This window comes from Mauremys reevesii, linkage group 11, assembly GCF_016161935.1.
Source record: "Mauremys reevesii isolate NIE-2019 linkage group 11, ASM1616193v1, whole genome shotgun sequence".
In the NCBI taxonomy this organism is placed as follows: domain Eukaryota; kingdom Metazoa; phylum Chordata; order Testudines; family Geoemydidae; genus Mauremys; species Mauremys reevesii.
The window spans coordinates 13,400,423-13,423,712 of record NC_052633.1 but is presented as its reverse complement, the minus strand read 5'-3'; the positions used below and the strand labels follow the sequence as shown (position 1 = coordinate 13,423,712).

At 40.2% G+C, this 23,290-nt stretch overlaps 1 protein-coding gene and 1 long non-coding RNA gene across 11 annotated transcripts in view; one reads left to right on the top strand and one right to left on the bottom strand.

Moving 5' to 3' along the window:
* ERBB4 (erb-b2 receptor tyrosine kinase 4) overlaps positions 1-23,290 on the bottom strand; it is a 1,095,893-nt gene that overhangs the window by 513,288 nt on the left and 559,315 nt on the right. The gene's annotated exons all lie outside the window — the stretch shown is intronic.
* LOC120374440 lies at positions 19,030-22,355 on the top strand. Its single transcript, XR_005586099.1, has 3 exons — positions 19,030-19,307; positions 20,575-20,708; positions 21,716-22,355. It is a non-coding gene; the product is annotated as an uncharacterized LOC120374440 (long non-coding RNA).

Sequence of the window (23,290 nt, the reverse complement as noted above, 5' to 3'; positions counted from 1 at the left end):
TTTAATACCATCACCTGTCTGTGAATGTATTGCCTTCACTGGAAGTGGAAGCCGCAAGACTGTTAAGGATAAATGATTTCAAATAACAGAAATGTAGATTGTCGGCCTATTTTACAGTGTGATTGCTGACAACTCCCCCCCAACCCCGTCTTCAATAAAATATGTAAAAGAAAATAAGGAAATAACAGTATTAATATAGAGTATCACCTCCTCCAACAAATGCTTGAAGACAGCTCTAGAGTGTCGAAGGCATGTCCTTCAATATTTAACTTCTTCACTCTTTGTTCCCCCTCTCAAGTTGAACAATACGTTAATTACCTGATGAAGCGTTATAATTACTCTAACAGCTCTGCTCTTAGTTATAATTACTGCATCAACACTTTCTTTTTCATATGCTTCAATCTATACCTATTACATTGTCATGATGAAGACACATTAACATTATAATACCGTATAATTAGCTGATGAGCAATTAAATTATTCCACTGCTCTTGTTCCTCTTTTCTAAGAGGATGCCTTCCAAGCTCCATTATCTCTCCCTTCTCTATGCTTTGCTTTGGAGGGTTTTTTTTTCCCTTTTGCTTCCCTCTCCTGAAGAAAGAAAGAAAGAAAGAAAGAAAGAAAGAAAGAAAGAAAGAAAGAAAGAAAGAAAGAAAGAAAGAAAGAATCAAACCTTTCTCCTCTAGTTTATTCAAACATTTTCATTTTAAATTTGGAAAGTATATTGTATTTAGGATCTAGGGGGAAGATGATTTGTTTAAAACTTTCCTCCAGCCCCATGCTTTTGCTGAGTTAAAAGATTTGTCAAATCTATACAGAATAGAAAAGTGCAGCAGAATATGCCATTAACAAAAATCATTATTGCTCCTTTAAAATACTGAGACACACATCATAGCATTGTACGAGTCAGAAAAAATTGTTTCTGTTTCTTTCACAGTGCAATTATATTATATTGTAACTGGGGGAAAAATCAGAAATAATTTCCAATACAACTAACCTTTTTTTTATTTTAACAACACAGAGAAAAATGTTGATAAGCTCAGTGTAACTACTTGAGAATCTAGTCTAGACATGAGCCCCAGAAAACTCAAATGGCATATACCGGTAATCTCATAACAAATATTGTACAATGTAACATAACACCATGCACCACAAAACCCAGACCGTTCTATCTCCAGCACTTATCACTGAAGTTATCTACCTTCCTTGTAGATCTGATTTCCTTTGTCCTTTTGTTTGATTTTTTTGTGGCTGAAAATTATTGTTTTTCAATCAGTGCAAATTGTCTGCAAGTAATTTTAAGCACTCCCCTCTTCTTCTCTGTCCTGGCTAACAATTTTGCTGTGGCTCCAAAGTGTGTTTGATTCTATAGCATTAGATTTGTAGAACTAATAGAAACATTTTTCACAGCACCACAATACTCAGCTTTCATATTGAGTAGTGCTGTTTACTTTCTTTTATCCATACCATAGATAATTGCTGTTGGTTTTCTATCAAATTAATATTCCCTTAGGGAAAAAAGCAAAACAAACCTCTCATTAGCATTATCAGCTGTACAAGGAAAGAATAATCTGTTATATAAGCCCATTTTACTGAAATCAGTTTTGTTCTCTTGGCTTAGTTTGTCTGCTTCAATACAAATCATAAGTCTTCCGAGTGCATCACTCACATTTGCCAGACCACCTACATGCTAACAAATGCAGGATTGGAGTCAGAATGAAAAATGTATGGTACAGGGGTGCCTTTGTATATTTACATTGATAATAATTAAATTTACCCCAATATTTGAGGTATTCGCCATTTTAAGTACAGTATACATCGGGGTAAGGAAAATACCATGGTACACAGGGGAAGGATAGATCCCATGATGCAATCCCAAAATGCTTAGAAAATTGTCCATCACTAATTAGCCCCTAATTTTCTTCAAAAATAATTTTTTCTCTCTAAAATATTCTCTTTTTATAAGTGGCTTTCTTAATCACAACTTTTTATTATGTGTGTGGTTTTTTACATAAAACCAGCAACTCCATTCAGTGCTAAGGGTAGTTACTTAAAGGTCATCTCTGTCACTCACCATTACAATTACATCCACCTGTTCAGCTCTATCCACCACATCACATTTAAACTTCTTGTCCTAAACCTCTGAGCCAGCCTTTAAGTGCTAGTGCATGACATACTTAAGTTTATCCTTATGCAGGAAAGCACTTGAACATGTGTTTAACTTTAAATACTTGCTGAAGTCCATTTGACTTCAATGGGACTGAAACACTGCTTAAATGTTGTTCTGAATGGGGATGTTTTCTTGAACTAGGTTCTCAGTGCTTTGATCTCCCCCTCCCTTCCATCAGTTGTGACAACCTCAAAACCCCGTTCTTTCACCATGTCCTCCCCTCTTACATATATAATTTTCTGCATTGCCCAGTTCAGTAAGCTACCATGCACATTTCATTAATATCCCTCCTGAAGACTCACTACTTCTGTAATACCCACATGAAGTTAGTCAACAATATGAATAATGCATTTTAAAAACATCCTAATTATTCACTCCTCTGGGCTTTTGCACTGTGACCCATCAGCTCTGAGTCTGTCTTGCTTAGATTGTGAGTTTTCTGGGTCAGGGACTGTCTATTTCGGGTCTGAGCCAAGTGACTTGTTGGCATTGAACAAATACATAATAATATTTCTAGATTATATTCATTCCAAACCAGCTTTCCAAGTCTGGTATCTGAAGGCTTATTAGTTGTTCTATTACTCAGTAGTTGTTCTATCACCCAAATAGGTTCAATAACAAAGAATAAGAAATGTTCTAGTTAGCCCATTACATTGTGTTGTTTTGTTGTTGTGACCCATAAACTTCTTTGTGCCTACTTGTGGAGGTCACAGGGGACAGAGTTGCAGGGATCCCCTGGGTTCACTAAAAGGGGTCATGTAAGGTGTCTACTGAAAGCATGTCTCACACTGGTCATTGTAATCATTGTGAAATCTATGTGCAGATAATGTGTAAGGAGTTATATATGTATACTGAAAATTATGTTCTTAAAGTATGTAAGTTAAGAAAAGTCATAAGAAGACGATCGACTCTAGACAGAAAGAAGCCTCCGGGTCAACTCAATCAGCATGGAAAACAAACACACTCGGAGACAGGATTTGTTTGCTGTCTGGTCCAGGTGCACACCCAAGGATTTATAAAGACAAAGGGACCCCAAGATAAGCCTCTAAAGAGCGGACCTCCTGGTGTAAGGGACCATAGTCTGGAACTGCATAAATGAGGGAGAGAGGGGACAAGATTCCATCCTTCAGTCTGGGAAGGCAAACTGCCAAAGGGCTTGGTCTTATGAAAGGAGGGTCTCAGGCATCCTGGTTGAAAACACTTGGAAAAGGACTTGGGATAAGCTATCCTGTAGGAGACAAAGGGATGTCTTGTGAGTTAAGTTTAGGCTCTAGAAAGTGTGCTATGATTTTCTTTTACATGTAACCATTTGTTTCCAATATTCTTTCTTACTGGCATTTGAATCTCTGTTCTTTGACAATAAACTTATTCTTGTTTTTCACTATAAATATATCTATCTAAGTGCTGTGATTATAGTGGAGCAGTGATCCTCAGGTGAAGCCAGTAAGCTCATGGGTCCTCTATAGGCAAGACTTCCTCACACTAAGGGTAGGCAGTAGCAAGGTAACTCACAACCCTGGGTTCCTTGGGAAGCGTCACAGTTATATTGTGTCTCTCTGAAATAGATTCAGTTTCAGCTTGCCAGGAGGAAAGCCACAGGAGAAGGTGCAAGTTAAAGGTGCTGCCTTAGGCAGGGTTGGGCCATAGCGTGAACTAGTCTGTTTTCCAGTGTAGAAGCATGATAGAGTCACCAAACGGGAAACATTGGGCACAAAAAGAGCATTAAGCATTAAGAGTCAAATGTGTAAAGGGGAGAGGGAAGAGGCTGGCAGGGGCTCTGGTGCAAGGTGACTGCTAGACAGCATCTCTATCCACCAAGAGAGCCAATACAGTGTAATCAATTCCATCCAATGCCCATTTCAACAGACTTCAGCTCAGTATCTTCCAGTGTCCTGTCAGCAGGGGCAGCTCCAGGCCCCAGCACACCAAGCACATGCTTGGGGCGGCAAGCCACTGGGGGCGCTCTGCAGGTCACCGCAAGGGAGGCAGGCAGGCTGCCTTCGGCGGCTTGCCTGCGGAGGGTCTGCTGGTCCCGCAGCTTTGGCGGACCTCCCGCAGGCATGCCGAAGCCACGGGACCAGCGGACCCTCAGCAGGCACGCTACCAAAGGCAGCCTGCCTGCCGTGCTTGGGGCGGCAAATGCCTAGAGCCACCCCTGCCTGTCAGCAAATACTTTGAGTTGAGACTTTCAGCCCAGATCCCTTTGTGAAAACTGAAAACAGCTGAGGAAGTAGGGGGCAGAGAAGGAGCCAAAGCCTGGAAGGGGGTCTCCTCAATCCAGACCCATCTGTGCGGAATTAGTTATGAATCCATTACACTAATGGTATCAACAGGCAGCAGAGACTCATTAGTATCCTTCACTGATAGCAGCAATTCTAACCCCTGCTGGAGTACTAGATTTCACGTGAGCGTGCTGCTGAAGAGCCCCATTTCCCTCTCACCCATAAAATCTCAGTTCTGAAGCATTTGTGGTTGTAATTGTAGCATTCAAATGCCTACCGGGGTTAAAGCATGCCAAGAAAGAGGAACATTCAGAGGAGCTGGAAACCAACCCCTCAGCCTTCCCAGAAAAATGGAGCCGATTGAAACAATCACAGCAATAAAGGCCACTGAGGTTGGACATCAAGGCAGATGAGATCTCTCTGACCATTAGGCAGGCCATGGCCAAACAATCTTGGATTCTTGAGAAATTAAAGAACAGGGTCCACAAGTCCAACTGTGGGTTAAGAACCCTGGTTGTGATACCCTCTCTTCCCGCCAGTCATTGCTTGATGAGCTCCTACAGATCACTGCACCAGAAACTGAAAAGGTGCATTGATCCCCCCCTTACCTAGGTTCTCTGTTGGGGACAGATCACTCCACTAGGGCAGAAAAATGACCTTTGCATGGAGCCGATGGGGGCAGCAAATGCCCATGAGGAAGCAGGCACAGAATTTGACAAGAATATCCAGCACTAGAACAGCAGATACTAAACCTTTCTAGAAGGGCTATGAAACTTCATGCTTCAGGGCTTAAACACCTCTCTAACTATTAGGGGTTAGGAAGGCTTTCCCACAATTGCTTGCTGCATCATCCTTTGTAGTACCAGATGCTATCCTGTGTTGGAGACAAGATACTAAACTAGTTGGACCGGGGGTCTGATCCTGTCTGGCAATTCCTGTAGCAACCTCACACACTCAGATTTCTGTCTGGGAATGTTGAAAAGACAGACAGACAGAATTTACTCCCATTAAACTACAGTAAGAATTGAAAACTGAAGGCCAGCCAGCCGCTCTAGTATAGGTCCCAGCTTTGAGTAGACCCTTTTTTGCTCATGGATACTGAAGACCCTGAGAAGGTGTCCCAAAAGCGTCAGCATGTGCTGATGTATCTACTTCTGACTGAGACAACTAGGGGCTGGTCTGCATGAATACTCAGTGTGCAGCAAAACTACCCTGCCCTGCACTAATTGTCCGTGTGGATTTACCGTGCACTAACAGTTCTATCGTGCTTTTTGATCTAATCCCATTTCAAAATGAGTGAGGTCAAAGCACACCCAGGAACTTTCAGTACATGGCCTTAGGGTCCATATGGACACTTAGTGCACAGCAGGCCAGTGCAGGGTAGTGCAGGATGGGCTCTAAGTGTTTGCATATACAAGCCCCAGATCTATTCATCTTTAAGTTTCTTATGAACATAAGAATGGCCATACTGGGTCAGACCAATGGTCCATCTAGTCTAGTATCCTGTCTACCGACATTGGCCAATGCCAGGTGCCCCAGAGGGAGTGAACCTAACAGGCAATGATCAAGTGATCTCTCTCCTGCCATCCATCTCCACCCTCTGACAAACAGAGGCTAGGGACACCATTCCTTACCCATCCTGGCTAATAGCCATCAATGGACTTAACCTCCATGAATTTATTTAGTTCTCTTTTAAAGCCTGTTATAGTCGTAGCCTTCACAACCTCCTCAGGCAAGGAGTTCCACGGGCTGACTGTGCACTGTGTGAAGAACTCCCCCCTTTTATTTATTTTAACCTGCTTTCCATGAATTTCATTTGGTGGCCCCTAGTTCTTATATTATGGGAACAAGTATATAACTTTACTTGCATCCGACAAAGTGGGTATTCACCCACGAAAGCTCATGCTCTAAAATGTCTGTTAGTCTATAAGGTGCCACAGGATTCTTTGCTGCTTTAACTTTTCCTTATTCACTTTCTCCACACCACTCATGATTTTATATACCTCTATCATACCCCCCCTTAGTCTCCTCTTTTCCTAGCTGAAAAGTCCTAGCCTCTTTAATCTCTCCTCATATGGGACCCGTTCCAAACCCCTAATCATTTTAGTTGCCCTTCTCTGAACCTTTTCTAGTGCCAGTATATCTTTTTTGAGATGAGGAGACTACATCTATACGCAGTATTCAAGATGTGGGAGTAACATCGATATATAAGGGCAATAATATATTCTCCGTCTTATTCTCTATTCCCTTTTAAATGATTCCTAACATCCTGCTTGCTTTTTTGACTGCCTCTGCACACTGCGTAGACGTCTTCAGAGAACTATCCATGATGACTCCAAGATCTGTTCCCTGATTCATTGTAGCTAAATTAGCCCCCATTATACTGTATGTAGAGTTGGGGTTATTTTTTCCAATGTGCATTACTTTACATTTATACACATTAAATTTCATTTGCCATTTTGTTGCCCAATCACTTAGTTTTGTGAGATCTTTTTGAAGTTCTTCACAGTCTGCTTTGGTCCTAACTATCATGGGCAGTTTAGTATCATCTGCAAACTTTGCCACCTCACTTTTTACCCCTTTCTCCAGATCATTTATGAATAAGTTGAATAGGACAGACCCTTGGGAAACATCACTGGTTACCCCTCTCCATTCTGAGAATTTACCATTTATTCCTACCCTTTGTTCCCTGTTTTAACCAGTTCTCAGTCCATGAAAGGACCTTCCCTCTTATCCCATGACAACTTAATTTACGTAAGAGTCTTTGGTGAGGGACCTTGTCAAAGGCTTTCTGGAAATCTAAGTACACTATGTCCACTGGATCCCCCTTGTCCACATGTTTGTTGACCCCTTCAAAGAACTCTAATAGATTAGTAAGACACAATTTCCCTTTACGGAAACCATGTTGACTTTTGCCCAACAATTTATGTTCTTCTAGGTGTCTGACAATTTTATTCTCAACTATTGTTTCAACTAATTTGCCCAGTACTGACATTAGACTTACCGGTCTGTAATTGCCGGGATCACCTCTAGAGCCCTTTTTAAATATTGGCGTTACATTAGCTATCTTCCAGTCATTGGGTACAGAAGCCGATTTAAAGGACAGTTTACAAACCCTAGTTAATAGTTCCGCAACTTCACATTTGAGTTCTTTCAGAACTCTTGGGTGAATGCCATCTGGTCCCGGTGACTTGTTAATGTTGAGTTTATCAATTAATTCCAAAACCTCCTCTAGTGACACTTCAATCTGTGACAGTTCCTCAGATTTATCACCTACAAAAGCTGGCTCAGGTTTGGGAATCTCCCTAACATCCTCAGCCGTGAAGACTGAAGCAAAGAATTTGTCTAGTTTCTCCACAATTACTTTATCGTCTTTAAGCGCTCCTTTTGTATCTCGATCGTCCAGAGGCCCCACTGGTTGTTTAGCAGGCTTCCTGCTTCTGATGTACTTAAAAAACTTTTCGTTATTACCTTTTGAGTTTTTGGATAACCGTTCTTCAAACTCCTCTTTAGCTTTTCTTATTACATTTTTACACTTAATTTGGCAGTGTTTATGCTCCTTTCTATTTACCTCACTAGGATTTGACTTCCACTTTTTAAAAGATGCCTTTTTATCTCTCACTGCTTCTTTATGTGCACCTGCTTTGGTATACAAAATCTCTGACTAGTGCTATAGCATGTTCTGGGCACCTCTGAGTGCCACTTTTTATTAGCTATAGTTAGCATCAGCGGGATGCACTGTCTCTAAGTGTACTTAGGTAACATTGCTTCTTATGAGAACTTTCTATAACTGTGGGCGCACACGCATGCATCCAGAGTTGTTCTGCATCTGCTTGTAATCCACTCTAAATGCCTTGATTGGATATTTGCTCTTGATTGGATATTATTGGCACATACTTCTGTACTGTGGTACAGTATTACAATATGTATAAATGGATACCCTCATTACTCAGTTTGTATTCTCATTACATTCAAATGCTGGTATTTCATTTAAATGCTAAAAAAAAATCTGTGGTTATTTTTTTTCCACTGTTGAGCCCAGCCAAAGACTCTGTTTCAAATTTAAGAAAGCAGCATATACATGGAATATCTGGTTGCCTACACTCCTGCATTACTTGCATGTACTCTTATTAGTATTTGTACTGCAGCAGCATTCAGACCCAGTCAGGATCATGAGCCCCCACTGTGCTAGGTGCTGTACAAAACACTTTTCAAAGTTCTTCCTTTGAAACAAAAACAGTCGGTGCTCTAATTGATTTTACAGCAGTAGGTACACGGATGCTGGTGCTTTCATATGCTTTTACCTGCACATAGTGTTTTCCTCGAGGAGACTTTCTTTATCCATCCAGAGGGGTGAGAGTTTGGGGATTCTCTGATGGGGCAGTGGCATTATTTATTCTCTCTTATGCTACTGCTGGAGTTCTTAAGGCAATGTGACCACCTGAGAGGTTCTGCGGGGTTCTTTTTTGTTCTCAGCTACTGGTAATTCTTCTGCATTTGAGTTTTCTTTTTACATCATATAGAACCAGGATGTGATTAATAGTATATTGGCATTATTTGTGCTATTGCCTTTCTCATTTTGGCAAAAACACCCATTTATATTGGGCAGTATCATTTATAAATAGGCTTGGCAGATTTCAAGGGTTTTTTTTATAATTTTGATGGATAATATTGATGTTTGTTTCATTTATTTTACTGCATTTGTAATTCAAAAGTCTAAATCACTGGATTTCCCCCATAAAGTCTTAATTTGCCTATCTCTAACTTTCTATTATTATTGTAAGAAATATTTTCCCATCAGTGTGTGCACAATGAAATAGACATTTACTGATAACAATCTAATCCTTTCAAGACTATAAAGATATTGTGAAGATACAACAGTACTGCTAAGGAACTGAAGCGAAAAGGAAAAAGATAGGGGTCAATTCTCCCCCTCTTCCATTCTTTATCTTCAGCTAAGGAGCAGTTTTACTGAGCCTCAAGTTACAGTTACTGGTATTAGAGAGCCCTTTCTTCCCAAACAAACCCTGTTTTTAATAAATGACCCATAGAATAGTGTGAGAAGCTGTAAAAAAGACAATCTGCTGTCTTCCTTGCCAGGTAAAAAAAAGTCCTTTTGTAAATGGGGAAAGGGTTTTTTCACATCTCGAGCTGGGGGGAGGGACTCAAGAGGGTATTTTATACACATTTGTTCAGTTTCCAGCCCCAGGAGAAGGCCCTAATCCTGCAACAGGCCGCACAGTAGTAGAACCCTCTGACTGCAAGGAGCCCCAATGAAGTCAGTAACACAGTAGTCCTGGACAGCAGTAAAATGAGCAAAATAGCATATCACTGCTGTGCTGATGTTGGAGACACTGCACTCAAAAGGGATTGTCAAGTACTCTGGTCCCACTTGAAATTTTGCTTTATGGTTGCTTGCTCTGTATCATAGTGGGAAAAAAAAAACCTACTGGCTTTCCCTACCAAGTACTCCCCAATATTGTGTCATGATGGAGTTGGACCCTGAGGTATGTGGCAGGGTAATTGAATACTAACTCAATTTTTTGCAGCTGGCTGCTCGATAATTTATTTTTAGGAGATGGAAAAATCCTTCCATGTTGAAATGGGTTTGGAACTGTAGGACTCTATCTATTTAGTTATCTGTCTTAGGGTTGTACATTGCTGCCCATTACCGTAGTATCTGAGCAGCTTCCACAGAAAATCAATTGCAATAACAAAGTCCATAGAGGACATCACGGAGTCACAAGCACATCTCTATTTTGATAAAGGATGCAAGTTTAGAAAGAGGTATTGATTATCCAGTAGGTGTGAGAGTTAGAGGAATCTAATAAAATGGGTATCAACAGTATGCGCTTGCAAAGTTGTTCATCTCCGATGCTGAGACCCTGCTAGCTCAGTCTCAGTCCTGGAGGAGCAGTTTGCTTGATGTTGCCATCTGGATGCATCAAACTTGCCTCACACTCAAAACAGGAAAGACAGAAGTATAGCTGATGGGCAGGGATCATCATGAGGATGTTCTATCTTCCTTTATGTCTCCAGTTATTGAAGGGGCATGAATGGCATCAGTGAGACTGATTAAAAATCTTGGCATCATTTCCATCAGCACCCTTTCTATGGAAAGCCATGCTCCAGCTGTGCAATTTGCAACGGAGGTGCCCATATTTATCCTGTCAGGACCCTGCAAGAGCAACATGTGCACCCATGAACATGAGGCTTGAATATTGTAATTTCTTCTCTACACCGACTACAGGATGCATCAATATGCCGTGAGGCGCCACAGTCCTATTAGGCTTGTCCTGCATTCCTCTTGGCTTTAAGATGGGCCTAGTGGTCCCTAAAGTCTTTAATAGGGAGATTCCTTCTTCCAAGTGATCTCATCCTGATGGGTATCTCCAACACCTACATCGCCTACCATTGAGGAGTTCCATTCTCACATATTAGGTCAGTAGGTGAAGAAACTGCTTTTGCCATGGCATTTACTAGGATTTAGAACTTGTTCCCCCTTAGTTACCCCTCAGCCCATCCCTTCTCACATAAAAATAAATCTCAGGGCCTGATTCTCAAGCAGATCCTAAATATAAAAGTCAGTGGAACTATGCTTCACTATCAGCTAAGAATGTTCACACCAGCTGAGGATTGGGACTTTAAAGTTTCCTTTTTTTCAGAGGTGTTTTCAGTTTCAATGGTTGTTCTGCACCTTTCTCTCAGAACCATCTCAGCTCACAACATACATTCCAGACTATTCAGCTTTAAAACATCTCATCAGCTTTTCCCATATTGTTTATTTTCTGATGTTGTTTTAAACTGTTTGTACACGGCCCCTAGCATCTCAGCGGGTGAGCACTTTACAAATAAAATGATGAGGCAGGTTAAAAGGATGTGACTTGAAAACACATGCTTACAGCAGCCAGATGTCCCTTGGAAAGGAATAGAAAAGAAAAGAAAATTCATCCTTGTGTGGGTTTAGTCATATGTAGAACTCTTAAAAACGATGGAGGGGGACATAATATACTACATGCAAAAAACCAAAAGCTTACCACAAATGATCTGTAAAATCAATACGGCAAAGAAACCAGAAAAGTTGGGTTTCTTTTCTTCAATACATTGAGACATGTATAATACATGAAACTTACATGATTTATGTCCCAAAAAGTATTGTTTACATAAATGAGCAGTTTAAATATATTTTCCAGAGAATGAAAACAGATTTTTTTTTTAAATGCTAATAGAATGTAGCACATAAATACATCTCCAACACAGGCTGGTGCTACGTGAAGTGTGAAACTACAGACACTGGATTAGTAGATTTAATTGATACCATTCCATCATTATTTTTTAAATCCATATGACTTCTCTTATTTAAAGCATGGTTTTATTGATTCCTTTTACACAGAAATATTTGAGAAGTGGATGAGAGACTGATGATGTCATGGTTTTTATGTTATGGTGTTCCTTTCACAAATTAATATGCCACATTATATTTTTATGCAAAATTACCACATGCCATACTGAACTAAATAAAATCTTGAACAAGGAAGAATGCTGCAGATTCATTCTTCTTTGAGTCATGCACAATGGGATAAACTGAAATCACTTGAGCCAGCAGTGGTCAGGATTTCAAGAAGAAGAATGATGGACTTTTTTGTATTTTTATTATGTGATTAGTTGTCTGACACCAGACCTAATTGGAAAAGCACAAACAAAACAAAATCCCCAATGAATATGAATATCCCATAATTAAAAATAGCTAGATAAAATATCAGCAAAATTAAAGATATCACTTCTCATTTCAATCCACACTGTAACTGAAAAAAACAATTGGAAATAATTAGGGCCCTACCAAATTCACGGCCATGAAAAATGTGTCACGGACCATGAAATCTGGTCTCCCACAGTGAAATCTGGTCTTTTGTCTGCTTTTACCCTGTACTATACAGATTTCACAGGGGAGACCAGTGTTTCTCAAATTGAGGATCCTGACCCAAAAGGGAGTTGCAGGGAGGTCACAAGGTTATTTTATGGGGGTTACAGTATTGTCACTCTTACTTCTGTGCTGCCTTCAGAGCTGGGCAACTGGAGAGCGGCGGCTGTTGGCCGGACACCCAGCTCTGAAGGCAGTGCCCTGCCAGGACCAGCGTGGAGGTAAGGCTGGCAATATCGTACCATGCCATCCTTAATTCTGCGCTGCTGCCTTCAGAGCTGGGTGGATAGAGAGTGGCAGCTGCTGACTGGGGACTGAGCTCTGCAGGCAGCAGTGCAGAAGTAAGGGTGGCAATACCATACCATGACATCCTTACTTCTGCGCTGCTGCTGGCGGCGACTCTGCCTTCAGAACTAGGCTCTCAGCCAGCAGCCGTCGCTCTCCAGCTGCCCAGCTCTGAAGGCAGCACCGCCACCATCAGCAGTGCAGATGTAAGGGTAGCAGTACCCCCCCCCAACTTCTTTTTGGGTCAGGACCCCTACAATTACAACACTGTGAAATTTCAGATTTAAATAGCTGAAATCCTGAAATTTATGATTTTTAAAACCCTATGACTGTGAAATTGACCAAAATGGACCATGAATTTGGTAAGGGCCTAGACATAATACCAGTATTGGCTTCCTAGATTGCAGGGTATATGTTAATTAAACAATAAAAATCCTTCCCAAACCATATCAACTTCCATTGGTAGTTCGGAGAAGTAACCATTGGATATGACAAAGATTGATTGGAGGTGGTACATAAAAAGAATCAGATTATGTGTGTCTCTTCTTTTTGTACCAAAAGAAAAGAAAAGAAAATGGCATCTCTGAGGCACAAGGAGGAAAGTGTTTCTTCAGGTATGGATATGAAGCATATCAAGAACACTTTATTACAAGTAGTTTCAATGTAGCTGCACCAAAGTCACTGGAACTAGATGATACTCCTCTGCAAAGGAAGGATGGACCAGTGGCTAGGATGCTAGCTTGCAAATCAGAAGACCTAGGTTCAAGTCTCCGCTCTCCCCACAGGCTTCATGTGTGCCCTTAGGCAAGTCACTCAAATCTCTGCACTTCAGGTCCCCCTCTGTAAAACAAGGATTATAGCACTGGCCTGCCTTCCAGGGTTGTGAGGAGAAAAGACACTAAAGACTGTGAAGTGCTCAAATACCCCAATGTTGGCGGCCAAGTAGGTGTGTGTAGTGAGGTGGAGCGGCCTCACTCTGAGCTTGACGGGGAGGGACGACCACGGGCCACTACGCTGTGGTAGACAAACAAAATGAGGGGGGAGAAATGCTAGAATTCCTAGAGTCCATAATGAGTGACAGGAAAATTGAAATATTGAAGAAGTCAAATGATTATCTAATATGAAGAAAAAAAATCAGGGTGAGATAGAAACTGTGAGAGGCCTCAGAGAGGTATCTCGTCTTACTCAGGAAGTTGGAAAATCCATCAAATGTTTCCAACAGCACAATTTAGAGATGCAGTGGGACATGGACCCTGGTGCAGCATAATAACCTAAGTATGTAGCCAGGGTCCCTGATGGACTTGTACTCAGGTGGCTAGACTTGTGCTGAAGCCCATACAACCACATTTTTACAGTTACCCACACACGATATATTAAAGGTATATCTACCCATGCTGCAATTATAACTTAACTTGCAATGTAGACATACCCTAAGGGGAATGGACTCACATGGCTTATCCTCAGAGACCCAATTTTCCCCATCCTTCATTGAGATTGCTACTAAATGCAAAGATTTCTTGAAGTAACTATAGAGAAATTATAAATAGTAGACTATGTCTATGTAACAATCACGATAAACAATTTATGACCACGTGGCTTTGGGAGAAAACTGCAGAGAGGAACCACGAAGACTCTCAAGCTGGTAGGAGAAGATGCAGCCAAAGCAGGGACCATTGGATGTGCCACTGAAAACTAAAGCATGTTTTGATTCTCTGCCCTGTGCTAATTGGCTGTTTTCACCAACATTCTCCTCCCCTGCAGATTCTTCAATTCAGCTGCACTCCACACCTCATGGGCCATTCCCTTTTCCAGACGCTGTCAGTCCCCAGAACACAAGCACACTGTAGCACTTCTCCCCCCCCACCCACGTTATGCCACTTCTAAACCAAGTGCTTTTCTTTCAACAAGCATTCATGGATATTATTTCTATTAAAGCAGACACTCCAATCAAGATCAAGGCCTCATTATTGTGTTGGGCAATGTTAATATTGAAGAGCAAGAAATCCGTTGCTCATTTAGTATATGAGATGTATGGAGCACAGTGAATGAAGCAGCCGTTCAATATTTCTTTTTATCCTCATTCAACATGTGGCTTGTCCCTTATTCACTCCAGACCTTCCAACTTCTGCAACAAATGAGGCAAAGGGCCTGTAACAAGATGCACTCCACAGCCTTGATTCATTCACTGAGCCCTGTCAGTGCCCATGCATGGAATGAAGCAGAAGTCCTCTGGTGACAAAAAATAGTGTACAATCACTGCATCATAGTGGCCCATAAAGACTGCAGCATAACATATAGAAAAAGGTGGAGATAAGGTTGCACAGGCAACTTTCGTTCTGGCATTTCCTAACTTCTGAGTGCTTGAAACTGCAATTCAATAATGGTCTTTTACTGGAGTGTTATATGTGCGCTTGCACACGCATGACACACAAAATGCATACTTTCATTTTAAAACAGCACATTTTTGGCCAACGTTAAAAGCAAACACTGCACTTATAAAAGCTAATGACAAAGGATCCAAGTACCTATTATAATCTGCCATGTCACTCAGAAGTCAAACAGTGAGCCCTAATCAGCGTTCTTCCTGCTAGGTTTACAGTGTAATTGACAGAATTATGGTAAGTACTATTGTGCTAAACCTCTATGTAATTTTAAATTCCCTTTGTTTAAACAACTGCTAGTTCTTGCATAGAAAGTACTGCACTTGAGGTGCACGTGTCTTTTAATTCCCTGCTTAGCTATTGGCGTCAAGTGTTTTCATGTAGGTAACTGGACTGCCAGGTCTATTCTATTCTAGATAGGTTTTTATATGGTAATATGAAGTCATTCAACACTGTAGTATCTAAACACCTATGTTAATCAAATTGTGCAATGTGACATATGCATTTATGCAGAAGTAACCAAAAAAAACAAAGTTAACAATGCACTACACACTGCCAGTGCATGTGTGGCATAATCTGAAAACATAATAGTAGAAAGCAAGGAAAGTAAAAGAATGCGCAATATCTCAAAACATAGGAGAATATCCAAAATAGTAACGGTAATCTATCTCCACGATGAGCACAGTGAAAATGCTGCATCCACCGCATCAGTGAAGTACCTGTACTATCCAAAGTACTAGTATTTTCCCAGGAATGCAGAGAGCTCCTTAAGCAAAGAATCTTGTTAAAGCTAATGACCAATCACCTATCCAGCAGGGAGAAAGTAAGATTGCTACTAAAGAGATGGCTGTAAATAGTGTGGGATATAAGTGTACACTCAGAACTTTTAAACAAAAAGTTCTTTGCTTCGTCTTTCTTGTACATTATGTAGTTTTAAGGCTCAGTGTCTAGAATTATATTCTGGGCCAAATTCAAAGATGTTTTAAAATGATTAATCTCCTATCAGTGTCCCAAATCTGAATTTAGTCTTGGTTTTTAACTCTCCACTTTTGGGGCTAGTCTATAGTGGGAAATGACATTGTGTAACAACATCCATAAATCAACACAATGTTGCAGACTCAATCTACATGTGTTTCACATTGTGTCAGTAAAAGCAGCAAAGAGTCCCGTGGCACCTTATAGACTAACAGACGTATTGGAGCATGAGCTTTCGTGGATGAATACCTGGGTATTCACCCACGAAAGCTCATGCTCCAATACGTCTGTTAGTCTACTAGTCTATAAGGTGCCACAGGACTCTTTGCTGCTTTTACAGATCCAGACTAATACGGCTACCCCTCTGATACATTGTGTCAGCTGATCGTGACATTAATCACAATTAGCTGATGTAAAGAGTTAACCATGACCAGTGTACACAGGGTTAACTATGGCAGTCCTTGCCTAGACTGAGTGATAAATTTCATTTTAATACCATGTTAGTTCACTTATGTTGTTGTAACCCTATAGTGAGTTTATTACAAGTCCTCCTCTCTGCCCAATCCATAGAAGTTATTAGTAGAGTGGTCCAGAGAATAAGTATTCCATTTTCCAAGGTTTTGAGGTTTCAAAATTTGTCTTCATTCTGCACTGGAAAAAAAAATCCTTGGAACGATATTCCAAAATGGAATTGTGTCAAAAGGACATTTTTTTTATTTCAATCTCTCTCTCTCTCTCTCTCTCTGGAAGTGACCAGAGAATCCACCTTTACCCTAACCTTCCTGTCATAAACGTTGTCAAAATAAATACATCTTCGCAAAGTGATTCAGCTTTGATGAAACAGCATTTTCTGATGATAAATTTAGTCTAAAATGTTTCAACCAGCTCTAAAAATGGGTCTGTTACAGTCCCAACTAGAAATCTTTAGCCTCAAGCTGGAGAAGCTGATGCTTTTAGTTCTGGTGAACCTTTGTTCAATCCCCAGTGCAGCAACCAAGATGGTGGCCACACAATATCACATGGTATAATTTCCCAGAATTCCCATGATCTTAGTAGAACATGCTTCTGCAATCTTGGAAATTAAAACTTTTTCCCCACTTACAATGTGTTTTTTTCTATAATAAAGCATTCCCCATGTTGCTAAAGGAATATTAGAAGTTAATTTATGTTTATTTCTTTCTCTAGCATCACCAGTGATTATTATTATTATTTAACATTTATATCACAGTAGCCCCAAAGGCCTTTTAGGGCAGCTGGTCTCAAGGTCAGCAAACTTTATTTCAGTATATGGCCCCTTAAAAAGGAGGTGTCAGCAGAGCAAGACGAGAATAAGGCCAAGTGCCAGAGTCAAGTGACTATCTCCTGAGCATTAAAAAAGATTCTTTTCAGCATAACGGAGGGGAGCCTACAGCCAGAAGGGACTTATAGGGAGGTTCCTGGGGAAGAACCCAAACCCTGGAGGGCTGGGGAAACTGGCTAGCACTAAAGCACATCTTCAGGAAGTAGGGCTATTATGACCCTAAGAAGAAGGTGGAAAAGCCTCCTGGAATTGAAAAACACTTTCTCAAGGGAGAAAGGATTTGACCCCAGAATGGGGTAGAGGAAGAGATCCTCAGAGAGATCTGGTATCCACAGTGGGAAGAATTCAAGCTAATCAGTGCTACAGAACAAGCTTGAAGAGCAGAATGTATGTGTGTGTGTGTGTGTGTGTGTGTGTGTGTGTGTGTGTGTGTGTGTGTGTGTGTGTGTGTGTGTGTAAACCACTCTAATAATATTGCTCCTCCATATAAGCAATTCCTGTAAATGTCACATGAGTGCAATGTGGTTGTGAACGAGGGTCCATGTGATGAGGTGGTGGTCCATAAGACACTCTCTCGAATTGAATGTTGGACACCTTACGGAAAAGACTGAAAACCTATGGGAAATCATAGTTCCTATATTCAACTAGATATTTATTTTTAGTTTTTTGACCCTGGAAGAGTGGATTAAAAAAAAAAGATAAATATAGAGCATATAAATCATATGTTCAATAGTGGACCTCAACACCTCAAGGCCTAGATCTTTCATAATGCAGGAGGCATGCTTAGAACTTTCAGGCATCAAATCCCAACTTTTTATTCAACACAGAAATGTACAGATTTTTTTTCCTTTGAATTTATTGTGCATAGGACAGCCTTGATTAGATGAAACAGCTGGTTTTAAACTATCTACAGCTCCTTACTAATTTCTGTCTGGTTGATAAGTTACCTAAATTAAATATCTTTAAAATGTTTGGCATTAATCAGATGTTTTCTGTGTTTCCGATATGAGTTATATGCATAACAACAAATTATTTTAATAATGAGATTTAACAATGCAGTGCACTACCATATTGAAAGTACTAGCTCTGCATCTCTCTGTCCATCTAGCAGAGGAACTTGTGGAGATGATTTAAATTATAAATTATGGTCTTTTATGAACCTAACAAAAACCTCAGATCCAGATCCTCACTTGGTGTAAATTGGGATAGCTTCCGTGAAACTGTGCTGATTTACAGCTGAGAATTTGTTCCTTAGACTTCATGTGACAGCTAGTGCATAATTGCATCTGAACAAATCTAGCATGACTTTGGAAAGCAAAATAGGTGTTTAACTTGTAAGTAAACCCTCCTACACTGTTTGAGATAACACCCAAGCTTTTGTAAAAAATAAATAAAATAGCTAGACAAGAGTTAAGAAAGGGAAACAAATAGACAATAAGCCTTAGAGAGGAAGGACATAAATGGGAAGAGACTTAACAATCTGTTATACAAATTAAAGCCAGAAAAATACAGACCACTGGGTTCTGGTCACAACACACACCAACAAACCATTCTAACTCCATCTCAGTTTATGGGGTCAGAAAAACTGTAATTGAATTTTCCTGCTGACTCACTGATGCTTATCAGTTGTTCTTCTATATACTGCATATTATGTTTATATATTGTACATACACATATACCCCCTCACCCAAAAGTGTCATCTCTCTCTACTGGTCTAATCAGGCTCTCCTTTATTAAGGCAAAATCCCCACTCACACACATTACATTACCAAACTCTTTCAATTTATTTATAAAGTAAATTATCAAAGTGAGGGGGAAAAGCTGTCTATGGTCAATAATGTTAACATTTAAATGAGTCACAGGGGCTTTGGCGTTCACAACTCATGCCTTTACTGTTGCTATTGTTTGGCTGGAGACAACTTCTTCAAAGATGAGTTAATAGGACATCATGGCACTGGTTACAATTGGACGACTCTTCTTTTGAAACAAACTCCTCTGAAGTTTCCTCTCTCATGGAGTCTCCTTTCTAAAATACATCCTGTCAGACAGAAGGGTGAGTAACTTGGATTGTTGCTTGTCATGAGCACAGATAATTCTAAGTTATGAAGATGATTGTTTCTTAGTTATGAATTCTCTAGAAATGTCTCCCTTCCCTTCTCTCATATTTTACTTTTTCCAGGGACCATCTAGTTGATGATGTACATGATAGGGCAAGGTCTTGCACCTGCTCTGTCTACACAAACTGTTTGGAGACCTTCAGTTGTCAAACACCACCACATAGATTAGTTACATTGTCTCTTCCCCACCATCTCTACTGGCCATATACCACATCACTTACGCTATTAATGTCTCCTCAGCCCTTTGCCAAGACAAGGACAGAGCACTCTCCATCCAGAGATGCTCCTTGGTTCTGGCTCTACTAGCCTCTCTTTCTCTCTCCCCCTCCCCCCCAGCACTTCCTTTCTGTGTCGTCTTCTACCCTCTGTGCTAATGAGCTAATTAGGTCTTTAGTCCTCCCCAGCCCATTCTAATCTGCTAATTAGACCGAGTCAGGGGATTGGTGATTTCATGATCAGAGTGCTGACTCAGCGGTTGGTTCCCAGTACTCTGTCACAATGTGATTCTTTGTTGTTGATTGTTATTGGTTTCATTGTTCTTTCCGTGTGTTACACTTACAGAGCTTTGGATCAAAGAGCCAAATAAATGAAATTCAATAAACCAAGATTGTGAGCTCTCTGGATTAGGAATTTCCTTTAATTCTATGGCCAGGTTTTCACCAGAAAATTTGGCAATATGAGAATATAACCTCAAGGCGTTGTGTTAACTAACATAATGTTAAACAAGACTCTACAGTCAGTGAAGACAGTGAAAATTACCACATTCAACATCACGTTAGCTAGTCCTGGTTAACCCAATGGTTCCTGTGCGTGATGCCCACTACTACGTGGTACAATGCTAAAAAGGTTGGTCCCTGTCTGCAGTGACTGCTAAGATGTATTGAATGTGCTGTTAGTTAACATGGCTAAGGTCATGCCTCCTCCCTCCTCCCCCTCCCCATACAACACGTAGCACAAAGGGACCCTGATCCTTGACTGAACACTCCAGGTCTACCCTCCATAGTAAAATAATTAGTAAAAATAATAATGAAGAGCCATATGTGAGAAAAAGAAATAAACGCATGTGCCATGACTAGCCTTGGTTAGCTTTAGCCAAGCATTTGAAAGCTTTATTAACTTGCTAGCTTACAATATCCCATTGCATTTTGCATTACCGCAATGTGACAATCTATAATCTGAATCCCTGCATTCCCTTCTTTCCAGGCCATAATGAATCGTAACAGCATTGATTCAAGCTAACTTCCTGGCTGCGAGTCTGTGGGACTTCAAACCAGACCAGAGTTCCTTAGGCACACCGTTTGTTTTAATTTCTCATTAGCGCCCTGCTATAGACTAAGGTATGTGCTTAAAGGCTAATTGGCTGTATTTGTCTAAACTTCCGGAGAGAAGAGGAGAGGGAAGGGAAAGAGAAATTGAGATGAAATGGCTGTAATGACTAATAGGGACTGCATATCATTAGGCTCTCTCTGGGATGTCAAGGTCAAACTCAGTGAAAATGCTCACTAATCTTTGTTGAAGTGAGGAAGCAAAACATCAGTCAACTTCTCAGAACTTCCAAATAGTCAAAACTAATGTAGAGAGCCCAGTGCGGAGTTGGAATTAAAATGTGCACATTCGGTGAAGTGCACTGAAGGTGGCTGAAACTGTTGTACAATGGTATAAACATTATTTAATAAGTAGCCTGCTTGGAAGCAATTAGTTTCCCAGGAGAGTCATGTAATTTGTCCCTTCTCTTGACTCAAGCAATATGCCTGCACCAACATCCTCTTTACAAAGAGCTTCACGGATTATGTACAACCAATTGCAATTTGGCCCGATTGGCTACGCCCATTCAAGAATAAATTGCGGTGCACGGGTTGGCTGCTCTTTGCCACTGAACTACTGATGGGCTAAATGAATCAGGGAGGAAAGTAACATGTATTAAAAGTGTCACCAAATACCAACATATTTACACATTTCTTTGAAATATTAGTCAAACATGCATCATGTTCTTAAGATGTAGATATGATACTTTGTCTAAACTGTCATGAGTCACAATGTAATTACATGGTAATCAAATCGCAATTAATGTATATAATATTCATTTGAAATAAAGAAAAATTAGGCTTGTTATAGCATGGAAAGTTAACAGGCACACCAGAACAAGGCCTGGAAATTAAGACACACACACAAAAATAAGAAAAAATAAATGTTACAAACAATGGTTAAGCAAATTGGTCCAAGCTTTAGGGAAATGCTCTGAAGGGTTAAACTAACCAATGATTTTTCTTAATGTCTTTCTGAGACAATGTCTCATGATATTTCCAATGTGATTTTAATCCCTTTCTTCCATTCTTTCCATAAGGTGCATTTTAGACTATGCATTTGTAACAGTTTCCAAGAAATAATTGCATGATATAAAGAAAAAGTCTATCAGATGGACCATATCTTCATATATATGTGTACTGACTCCTAAGAGTAGGACCTCCATTCTGTTTGGGACCTCTGGACACAACTGCAATAACTGATTTGAAGAGGATGCCCAGAATGGATGCTATAGGACAGTCAACACCAGTGAAGCTCACGACTTAGTTGAAAACAACTGACTGTCAATGCTGAGCACAGTTCCAGAACCGGGGAACAAAGGGACGTGCATGGAGTATTGTCTGTTCTACTTTCTTTCAAGCTGGCTGAGATCTCATTTTCTACATCCCAAGAGTATGTCTAAGGATGAAATGGTCCTCGTATCTGACAAACAAATGCCCCAGTGTAATGTATTTGAATACACAGATACTTAATTGTAGAAATGTGACAAATTAAACTGTATATTTTTATGTGTCCTTATAGTGCTTTAGCTTTCCTTGGAAAGAACTGAAATCTATTTAATGCATTTTGCTTAAAAACCCATTTCCCTTGGCAATCAAGGTGTTACCACGATATGAATAATACATCAAATATGGCAGAGGTCATTATTTCCTGCAGGGATATTGGCTGAATTTCCAGAGAGAGAGACAGTGTGGTCCCATGAATGGGGCGCAGGACTGGGAATGAGGAAATGAACATTCTATTCCTGGCTCTGCCATCAACTTGAGCATGGGCAGGTCACGTAAACTCTGTAATACCGTTTGCCCATCCTCAGAATAGGGATACTTGCATTTTTTTTTCCATCTGAAAGGCCAAATTATAAATGTCTAATAATGTATCAGGGAGGATATCTATGCATTTTTATGTATGTCGACTGACGGGCCTTCTGGGACTGGAGTTTTGCCAAGGTTTAGTGCTTTCATTGCTTCGGTGATTTCTCTCCCTGTAATTTCTTTTTCTAATTTATTAGTTAACTTGGGGTCAAACTTTGCTGACAGGCAGAACCCTATGTCTGGAGCAGCACAGACCTGAACCGTCCTAGGAAGAATTCTGAGAGGATGAAAAAGATGATTTTTTTTATTGACAATCACTATTTCATAAGGAAAAAGGGGGAGGGAGGAAGGGAATCAATATTTGCCAAATGGAAAAGCTACAAAATCAGAAGGGACTCCCCCTTTCCAAAAGAAAAACCCAACTTCCAAACCTATAAAAGCTTTTTAATGACAACAGAGAGTAAACACCAAAAATAAAAAAAAATACTTGACAGTGAAGAAAATTAAGATGCTATACATGGTGAATTATTCCATTTACAGCTCCCTTTTAAAAAGTCACATTAATTAATGGCTTTAGTTAATCTCATTCATATTCACAAGACAGGCCCTATTTATTTTGCAAAGAAAATGTTGAACTGGGCTAGCCTATTGAGGTCTTCCTAACTCATAATCTGCAGTTGTCTTGGGAGATGGCAAAATAGTGATATTTAATACATATCCTGTGTACAGCAACTTTGATGAAAAAGGGAATAAAATTATACAATGATTGCATTAATTATACATTTCTGTTTGATGGCGCTTCA